Raw genomic sequence first — 9,925 nt, 5'->3', positions numbered from 1 at the left:
GTTTTGTCAGCTCTGTCTTTAGGTAGGGATTAAAATGAAACGCTGTGCAGTTCTCATTTTCAGAATACTTGTGCTTGTTTCTGTTAAACAGATTAGTGCCGTAATAGTCCCATCCCCCCTCGGAGACGTGAACGTTGTACAGTAAAAATCCCAAATACATGCTTTTCTCCCCCCCCCAAAAAAAACGCTTAATTGAACTATTATGCTTAGTTTTCCTGATTGTATTCTGCTCATTAAATGAGAGCGAATCTGAATAAGAACTGAAAGCAAAGCTAGAGGCAGAGGACAATAAAATCTATGGCTATTAATTCAGCTGAAATCCTCAAACATGACTGCTTCCAACTTGTTATCTTCCAGACACTAGATTACTTCGTTCTTTCAGTGACTGCTGCTAGACAGACGCATCCTGTTGTGATAAAGGAGACCAGCTGGATTTAGGACTGCAGCTTCGTGTTTGTGGTATGACTGACCATATGTGATTCTCTGTCAAGTTTGCAGCTTTAATGGTAAATCTCCACAGTATTTGCACTTCAATTCATGTTTTTTTTTGCTGATTTGCTAACAAAATAGGGGGTGGCTTTGTGCAGCTGGTTTGCACTAACAGAGGTTGCACTGCGGTCTCTGCAAAGTGAAGGAAAGCTCCTGCATACTTGAGAGTTGCTTTGAGATGGGTTTTCTTCTTTGTTTGGTATGTTTGGGGGTGTGTTTCCTTTTGTTTTCTAGTTTTTCCTGATTTCTTCATCTTGGTTTTATTTTCTGTTTTTTGTTTGTCTGTTTGTACTGTTTTGTTTTGTTTTCTGTTTTTATTTTTTTAGGAAGAAGTGGCATACCTATGTTTCTTTAGGAATATAATTTTGAATTCTTACTCTGATCGTGGTTTTTATCTGGCTTCACCAGAACTGAATAATCCTGTTAATTCTTATTGTCTTCCTGCCTGCTTTGAGAAATGTATGTCTGCAGAGTATGGGCACAGGGAAGGTATATGCTTGTGAAAGAAGCATAACAGACAGCAGATAGAATTTGGAGAAGTTTGGGTTCTTTTTTTTTTTTTTTTTTTTTTTTTTTTTTTTGACTAAGGAGGAGTGCTATCAAACCCTGGCCAATTTTGCTTTATTTCTGATCTCAGTGTATTTGAATTGGCAAGTCACTGCCGGTGAGCCTGCGTCCCGATCTCCGAGGTCCTGTCCTGCTCCGGGTGAATCCTTCCCATCCACTGAGGGCTGACGCGGAGCCTTCCCTTGGGAGAGGCACCAAATGCCATTGTAGCAGCGTTTGTGTGGGAGCCTGAAGAAACAAGCCAACCACTTGCAGCAGGGGTTTGCCAGAGATGCTCAAGTTCACACGTGCAGTGCTGCGCACGCATTGTTAAAAGCTTGTCCCCGCAGAGTGGGTTTTGGAGGCAGAAGCCACCTCGCACCACCTCGCAGTGACTGTATCTTCACCTGGGCTGGAGAGTTGGCATTTTGGCTACAGGTTTGTAAAGCGTCAGAGTCTGTGCTTTCACATACCTTATGATTTTCAGTCTGTTTGGCACGTCAAATCCAATGGAGTTCAGTAACAGAAAGCACAACACGATGTATCCGAAGCCCCAGCTAAATGCAGTATTGGCTCCTCCACATTCATCTGTTTTCAGTTTCTCTCCCTTGTTCTTCTGCCACACCACAGCACTGCAGAAAATCCCGCGTTCCTGCAGCTTTTGATCTCCAGTTACCCTGGGTTATTAGGCTGTCGTGTTAGCTCTCCCTATCCCCAGCTACGATTTGGCCATAAAAGGTTCGGTGGGCAAGAGCCGAAGGTACCTGTGATGTTTGGCTGTGGGCAGAAGGGAGAAACCAACACTAATATTAGTCTTCAGCTTTATGAAGGCAGAGAGATGAGGAGCAGGGGCCTCTTCTCAGTCATCAGGGTTGAGAAATTATTGCAGCCTGAAGAGTGGTTTGCTTTTCTTGAGACTTGAGAGCAGTACGCATCAGAGCAAAGGCCAGTGGTGGTCACAAGGATATGGAGGAAATGCAAATAGGAAAATCCCCTTCTTTTTTTTCGCTCTACGCAAGTTTTACTAGGAACGCACAGTGGGTTTATTATCAATTTGAATGGGTTACTTTCACCTCCATTCTCTTGGCTCCTCTGAGCTTTCTGGGTTTCAGTCAGAAAGTCAAATGCCACAGGAAAATCTCATCATCTGAGATTCGTAGCCTGAGGGCAATTGGAGAGGCATCAAAGCTGCTAAGCCAGCCAAGTGCCTCGAAGTCCCCCTTTTAAACAGAGAGAAAGTGTAGGTTAGCACCCCATGCCCAGCCCCGTTTTCGCTTTGGTCAAATACTCACTGTGGTTGTATTTTGTGTCGGACAGTGTCTTCTCTGCACCTTATCAAACACTTGACCAGCACCTCAGTTGTAGTGATCAACGTTTGCAAATGGCAACTTTTGAGAAAGGGTGGGAGAAAGGGAGAAATTATGATTTCTTTTCACCCTGGACCGTCAAAGCCCAGCAGCTGAGCACAGCAGGAGAAGGGGGATGCAGCTCCATCCTCCACCAGCGAGGAAGATGCTCGGCAGCGCCGGGCGACAAGATGGGAGGGGAGGGATGCTTCTGGATGCATCGCTGCACCTTTACGCTTCCCCTCCAGGATTCTCAGTGTCAAGCCCTCGATCCAGGAGGAGCAAGAGAGGAGGCGCCCCAGGAGCAATGCAGGCATGTGAGCTTCTGCTCATCCCATGAGGGCTCGATGGCTCTCCACGCATTGGGGTGAATTTCTGCCCTTCCACCACGCCTCAGCGCTGCAGGGAGAATGGAGCAAGAGGCGAGGGCGCACAAATGCTCTTCCCAAAGCATCCCTCTTTTGGGGTAGGTGCTGGCCACGCGGGGAGCTGGTGAATAGAGGCGGAAAGACTGAGGCTGGTGATTTGTCACTTGGTTTTGCTGGTAATTCCTCTAAACAATGAGCAGGCAATCTTGTAATGGGCCATAGATTTCCGAGATGAAAGCCAGCTCATTACCGTGTAGATGTGAGTGTTTTCCAACAAAGAGTTTCTGAAATTGAGGGGTTAGTATCCAATTATTTATGAAAATTGTGCCTATATCTAAGTGGAGGCTGCATTATTTAAGTACTCCGAAAGAAAAGGGTGCACTTAAGCATTTTGTGCATATCCGAGATCTGTTTCCTTTGAGGCAAACCTAATTTTTCCGGAGCTAAAAGCTGTCCAAATTAAAAAGGAGCAGTGCAAAACAAAAGCTCTCAGCCTGTGTCCCCCACGGGGCCAGAGCACGGCAGAGCATTTAGCAAGGACCACGCTGCTGCCTGCTCCGACAGCATGATGCTGGTGTGGACGTCGTGTCGGTGCTGGGGGCAAATAATACCAGCCCCACCTTCTGTTTTGAAGTGCTATTCCCTGTTGTGTAAATTGGTTTCCTAAAACATAGTGGTGTTGGTGGTTGTTTTCTCAGACAAATGCAGTTCAATACTCCTCAATAGCTGTTTTTTAAGGTACTAGACCCCAGTCTCCCAGCCTCTAAGCCAGGATGTGTGAGGTACCACAGGGTGAGCTCTGCGATGAACCATAACAGCCCTGTCCTGCTGCTGCTAGGATGATAGGGGAACGGCTCTGACTTGTCCAAGGAGTGCATTCAGCAAGCAAATCTGTGTATTATTTCTTCAAATCAAAACAGGCAGTGACACCCTAAACTAATGTAGCGCCTACCAGAATGGTACATTCGCTCTAAATGTATCCCAGAGACTATTTATTTTCTCATTACGGAGAGTATGCTGGCCCAATGTAAATGTCAGTGAACTCGGCGCCTTTAGTGCAATGAAATGGGTAGGTCTGAAGCAGCGGCAGGTCAGAGCTGGAGTGTAGGAGCTGCTGAAGAGCACTTGCTTCCTCGTTTCTTTGAGTGCATCGAGTCCCCCTGCCTGCTGGGTTGAGCCCATCGTCCTCAGAAGTGCAGTGACTGTACACACACCTGCAGGGCCTCGGGGGGAGAAATTATTCTTCACGAAGTCTTCATCTAGCATGTTGGGGTGTGGTTTTTTGTTGTTTGGTTTTGCTTTTTTAACGAATGTTTTCTTAGGCTGGATTTTAAACGCTTCCATATCCACTCCAGGAAATGTGAAGTGTAAGAACTGGTTCTTAGTAAGAAGCAGTAAAACATCTGTATTATTGGGACGTCTAAAAACTGTCCTGAAGTCCTCAGTGTTAATGATCAGCATCCAGTACAAGGTGGTTTCTCCAACAAAGAACCAGCTCACTACAAAAGCATCTCGCTCTGTCTGTATAGCACATACCAGCCTTTATTAGGGGATCAGCTGATTATTATTCTGCTACCAGCCTTTATTTTCTTCTTCCTCTCTCTCACAGGAAGACTGCATACAAATACAGCAATCGATGGAGGGGAGATATTCTTCCTTTACGAGATTAATTACAAACATAGGGATGCTGTGTCTAGCCTGTGTGTATGATTGATCTTGCAGGAGGAAATGCAATAGGAAACTAACGCTTCCTTTTAGCCAGTAAGCAAAGTTCAAAGATGTTTACATTCTGCTAGGTAAGCACAGCTGTCTAAAGACGCCAAGACGGATGGACTGTCCTGTCAGCACAATTCCTGCCAAGGTAACAGGCTACGCCGTCTCTGTGGACCTCTCTCCGGCCAGGAGGCTGTAGGGCCAGAATCACTAATTTAGCAAACAGCTTAATTGTTGCACGTTTTTATTATTTTTATTAGCAGGGAGACCCACGCCGAGGCAATGCACTGGGAGGGGCGGCAAGTGGGTCGCCGAGGTTGGTGGGACCGTGCTGGTTTTTTTTATTCTTTTAAAACCTGGCTGGTGTAAGGAGCACTCTGCGTACTCTTTCAGCGGCTCACAGCATGTAGTTGTGGAAGCATCTGCAAGAGGTGCAGTACTTAGCTGCCCTTGTCTCTGTTTGTGCATAAATACAGCCTTACAAGCCGTGGATTTGGCTCGGGGTCCTTCCTAAAAGGCTCCTTTCATTCTTGGGCACAGGCTGGTGCTTGCATTTAGGATGAGAAACAGAGTTAAAGGTGAGGGATCCAGCTTAGTGACTCAGCCCTCTTCCTGGCAGCGTTTTAAATAATAGATGCACTACTGCTGATACTTAACTCCTGCCAGAGCTGCTGAAGTATACGGAGTATTTGAAATATTGATAAAACGTTGAATCTCTGCTCAGACAGAGGAGATCCCCACCTGGGGCTGGTTTTCTCGGAAGGCAAAAGAAACCAGCGGGGGGACCCCAGCCTTAATACCTGGTAAGGGCCTGAAAACCCCTCCCTGGAGGTTTGTGGAGAATCCCGACATCGATGCTGCAGCCCGTGTTGCATTTGTACACGCGTGTAGGGAAAGGGCTTTAAAACAAGGGGTGTAACACATACAGCACGGTGAGCGCAAGGGGAAGGCAGGCTGCCTTTGTTCCCATCTCCCCCCTGTCACTGGGTCTGGCGGAGTTCAGCTTCGGATTGACTTGGCCTTTTATTTCCTTCCTCGAGGTCCGGGGCAGCGGGTCCTGCTGGTGCCCGAGCTGCCTCCGAGCTGCAGCCGGCGTGGCCGCCGTCCTTCCTCACATCCCTCTCTTTGTGCGTGCCAATCCTGCCGGATGAACGGGGATCCGCTGGCTGTTCAGCAGCCGGTTTACTAGGCTTGACAAAGGTTATTGCAATAATTGATGTTCCTCTTCTAATAATTAATGTTAATGAGTCCACTAAACAGTAAACAAGACAACAAAGAGCTGTTAATGAGACAGTCTTTACTCATTTGTTTAATCTTTTAGTAAGATAATGGGCGATAAATATATCGCTATTCAGCCATCTTCAAGTCCTTAATGCGTGGAGAGTGTTTTAAAAAGAGATTTGAGCTAATTTTTTACACTTGCCTTCAGTAAATTCAGCTGACTGGGTAGGTGGGGCATCTGAAAGAGTTTGGAGACCTATATAATTAAGTGCCTTGACATTCTGCATCTGAAGGACATTGGCAGATATCCAAACACTGTGTTCTGCTCTCAAACCATTTAATTGAAACCATACAAAGTTGGGGGGGGGGGGGGGGGGGAGAGGAGGAGGGCAAAAAGAGAAGGGAGATCTTGGCAAAAACCTTCTGTGCGTTTTTTTTTCGCTATTGGATTGACCAGACAGGGCAACAAAGCTGATAAAACAGGATTAGCAAAATTGCATTGTTGGATATTATATGCTGTGTGACATGTACTACAGCAAAGGAATTTGGCAGGATTAACCTGCAGAGGATAAAGATGTACCAGACAAGCGGGCTGAATTAATAGACTGCTGTGACCAAAGCAAGGAAATCTATTTGCATGGAATATTAACAGCAATAGCAGAGCCCTGGCGGTGGAGCTGCACTTGCTGCACAGACCCAGAGAACCAGGCTCACCAGGCAAAAATTTGTTGTAGAAAAAGCATCTCGTTGGCAGGGTTTCTCGTTACCCCTTCCTGTTTCTAAATGAAAAATGCTGATTCATGGGGAGAATGATCTGGGTGATTGGGTTGTCTCCCCCCAGACAGAGAAGTTAGTTTTCCTTTTTCTAGGAGATTAGGTTCTTCTCCTAACGTACTAGTGTCATCCTAAAATAAATATTTGGTTTGGGTGTTTTTCCTCAGGGCACGTAGAGCCAGCCAGCCAGCATGGGAGAATGCAGTGCTGTAGGTGTTGGTTGCTCAGCTGTTGAGGAAATTGTACGCTTAAATACGTGTAACCTAGTGGAAATTGTAGGAAAGCTTTCCAACCATGTCGTGTTAGAGAACGTGGGAACTGTACTCCACAGATGAATGAATAAAGCCATGCTACACAAAAATGGAAGAATATGGATATTTCAGGTTGTGCTCTAAAACCACGTTGGACTATTCGAGGAGGTGAAGAGGCAGAAAACCAGCCTCCATCTGTGGTACAGTAAGGGCAGAGAAAGTCTTTGATTAAGTGTTCATTTCTCACTCATCTGCTGTACTTCTGCACAGGTTGCCTGAAAGCTTTCATAAGGTTTTAAACAACCCTGAAAAAGGCTCCTAAAAGGCTCGTTTGTTTGTCTGTTCCCACCCACAGTCCTAGTGGCAGACTCTGGTGTTCCCATGGAAGAAGGGATGCACAGAAAGCATTTGGCCTTATCCTGGGTGTGACACGGCGTGCTTCACCCGGTGTGCTCCCTGCCACAGCGCGCAGGGAAGGATCTGCTCAGGAAAATCATCTCCATTTCCTCCAGCAGCTCCATTGTAGAGCCTGTTTCTCCAGGATGTCTCCTGTTAGCGCGTACGTTCATAGCTTTTCTGCCTACCGTGACCACAGCTCCCATCTCTGCAATGGAAAGACAACGTATGGGGTTCCCTTTGCATTAAATGGCATGGTGGGGAGGCTTGGGGTGCACTCTCCTTTTCAGCAAAGGCAGAAGTACTGCCTCCACATCAAACACATTTCAGGAGAACTACTGGAAATGAGCAGCTGGAGGGCTGCTAGGCCTCACATCACTTGCTTTCTCTCCGGTCTGCTGAAGGACTCCTGCGTTTAGTTCTCAGCCCCAGGGGTATGGGGCCATGGAGAGGAACAAAGGGCCTGCAGACTGGGTATTCATGGGTCCCAGCAGGACTTTTGGGGGCAGGGGGCACCATCCCAAATGCCAGCACACCGTGCAGCTCCTGGCATTAGACCAGGCATGTGCAGGCATCTCACCTGCCTCGGGTAAGGTGCGTGCTGAGGGGTGTGAGGCTGAGTGGCAGAGCGGTGCCAAGGAAGCCACACAGTCCCTGGGGCACCGTTCTCCTTCTGACAATGCCCTGGCACCGGTGAAGAAGCAGCAGCCTGTTTCTTCCGTGTCTCTTGGGGCTTGGCTGAGTTTCTAGGTTACTTCCCCTGCCTGCAAGCCTCCATCCTCCTGAGGTGGAGGCAGGACGTGAATAGCAAGGATGCAGCTGTACCCGTATCGCACTGCAGCAACCACCTCTACAGAGCTGTAGATCTCGAGAGTGGCACTTGCTGGGGGAGAAGCACGCTTCACGCTTTCATACCACTGTAATCGGGTGGGGGCACGTAACCTGTGGGGTCGACGGACTTAACTCTGTCCCTTTGCTTTCCAGCACGTGATGGATAGAGCACGGAGGACCCGGGGCCCTGTCGGGTGCCGTGCAGCAGCTGGTGTTGTGAATCAGGCCGTCGCCAGTCGGAGAACGGCTACTTCACAACACCAGGGTGGCACCGCACCACGCTTCGACCACCGGCCGGGGAGGAGCGGAGGTTCCCCAGGACGGACGGGCACACGGCAAGGGGGAGCACGGCCTCGCTGCCTCCGCCCCAGCCCAGACCTGCAAAGGTAATCAGGTGCTCAACTCCTATTTAGGCACCAGCCTCCCACGGCAGTCTGAAATAGAAGTTAGGCCCCTAAATATCTCTGCGGGTCTGGCCCCGAGGCGCCCGGCCTCGCTGCGTGGCGCGGGGCAGTCCTGTCGCGGCTTCTGGCAGTGGGTGGTGGGAAGCTGTGGGGTGAGCACAGCCCCTGCGTGCTCCACGTGTAGCCCAGCGGACACCTCGTGGCGTGTCGTCCTGTAAAAGGTGCTGTGGGCAGCGGGGAAGAAGCCAGGCTCCTTGGAAATGACACTGCAGCAGCCCCAGGTGCGTTGTAATGAACGACAAAGTGCCGAAAATAAAGAGTGGGGTTGGTCAGAAGTGGTGCCATCGTCTGCTGTTGTTAAAACAGAGGAAATGTTTGAGTTTGCATTGCTTGACAACCCCCAGAAAATGGCTATTAGACCCACACTGTCCAGAGGGGCCCTATAACGCTTGCCCTGTGTTTTAGGTCTGAATTTCAGGCTCTTCTACCTCCTCCCTCATACCATAAAGCCCACTTGCTCCTAGCTTTAAGGGCTGCAGGGCAGCACTTCCCACCTGGAGCCACGTCGTGTTCATGGAGGTCCACAAAAGCTGATGGCAGTGTGCGCCCAGTAAGTGAAACAGAAACCCTGCTCAAGTTTTCTCTCTGAAAGCAGCCACATTCTCGTGGGCCCAAGATGTGCCTTTCACTGGTGGGGTGTCAGGACACATACAAGGTGAGCGATAGTACAGGACAGCCTGGAAATGCAAGTGTAAAGTGGCAAAGGTGGTTGTGTTAGACACATCCTAATCTTCCTCTTCAGGTGGGCTTTCTACAGAAGCAACCCTGCACTTCCTTCATAGCAAAAAGCCACGCAGGAGATGTATGGGAGGCACTGTCATTCATTAGGAGAGGGCAGTCTGGTGATGCAGCTTAGCACTGGTGTTTTTACATTGACGGGAGGGAAATTAAGACCCCGTTTCTATTTCAGGCACCATGGCAAAAATGAGCATGAATTTGTCAATCTGATGTGCAAGAAGTATGTTTTATTAAACTTGTCCTCTGCTAATGCAAAATGTGTCCTCTGTGTAGTAGTCTCATTGTTTATTATAACCTTGCTTTAAAGCCAGATACCTTTCACTGTAAGGTTTGTTTCATGGGGTAAAATACACAAGCCTTTAGAAACGGGAGGTGACAGTGAAATAACCTCAATAACCCCTGCTCATACACTCTATTTACATCGGCAGCTATTCAAATATGGAATTAAATATCATTTCATCTTACACTGTGAACTAGAAAACTGTTCGACCTATTCAGCTGGTCTGTAAATACACATAACATTTGAAATAGGCTAGTGCTTAATATCCACTGCCGGGTGACCTGGCAGACTGTCTCCGTACTTCGCTAAGTGTGCTGTGTGAAGGCACAGTATGTGTAAGATGGCTCATTTTCGGTTCCCTTTGTTAAAGAATTTCTTGGGAAGTCACACTTCAGAGGTACCTTTGGGGCCTTTATTGTACTCTGTGTTTCTAACTGGAATCCATCACACTTTATGCTCTTCTGAAGTGATTTCCTAGCAAATTAATGCGTGCCATAATGTAGCACTG

The 9,925-nt window shown here is 48.0% G+C and overlaps 1 long non-coding RNA gene across 1 annotated transcript; it reads left to right on the top strand.

Moving 5' to 3' along the window:
* Window positions 1–4,874: 4,874 nt before the first annotated feature.
* LOC116486662 lies at window positions 4,875–9,398 on the top strand. Its single transcript, XR_004252982.1, has 3 exons — window positions 4,875–7,267; window positions 8,089–8,321; window positions 8,561–9,398. It is a non-coding gene; the product is annotated as an uncharacterized LOC116486662 (long non-coding RNA).
* The last annotated feature ends 527 nt before the right edge of the window (window positions 9,399–9,925 follow it).

The sequence above is a fragment of the Aythya fuligula genome, chromosome 2, assembly GCF_009819795.1.
Source record: "Aythya fuligula isolate bAytFul2 chromosome 2, bAytFul2.pri, whole genome shotgun sequence".
Lineage (NCBI taxonomy): Eukaryota > Metazoa > Chordata > Aves > Anseriformes > Anatidae > Aythya > Aythya fuligula.
Note: the sequence above shows the minus strand (reverse complement) of the source record. Positions and strands in the feature narration are given on the sequence as shown.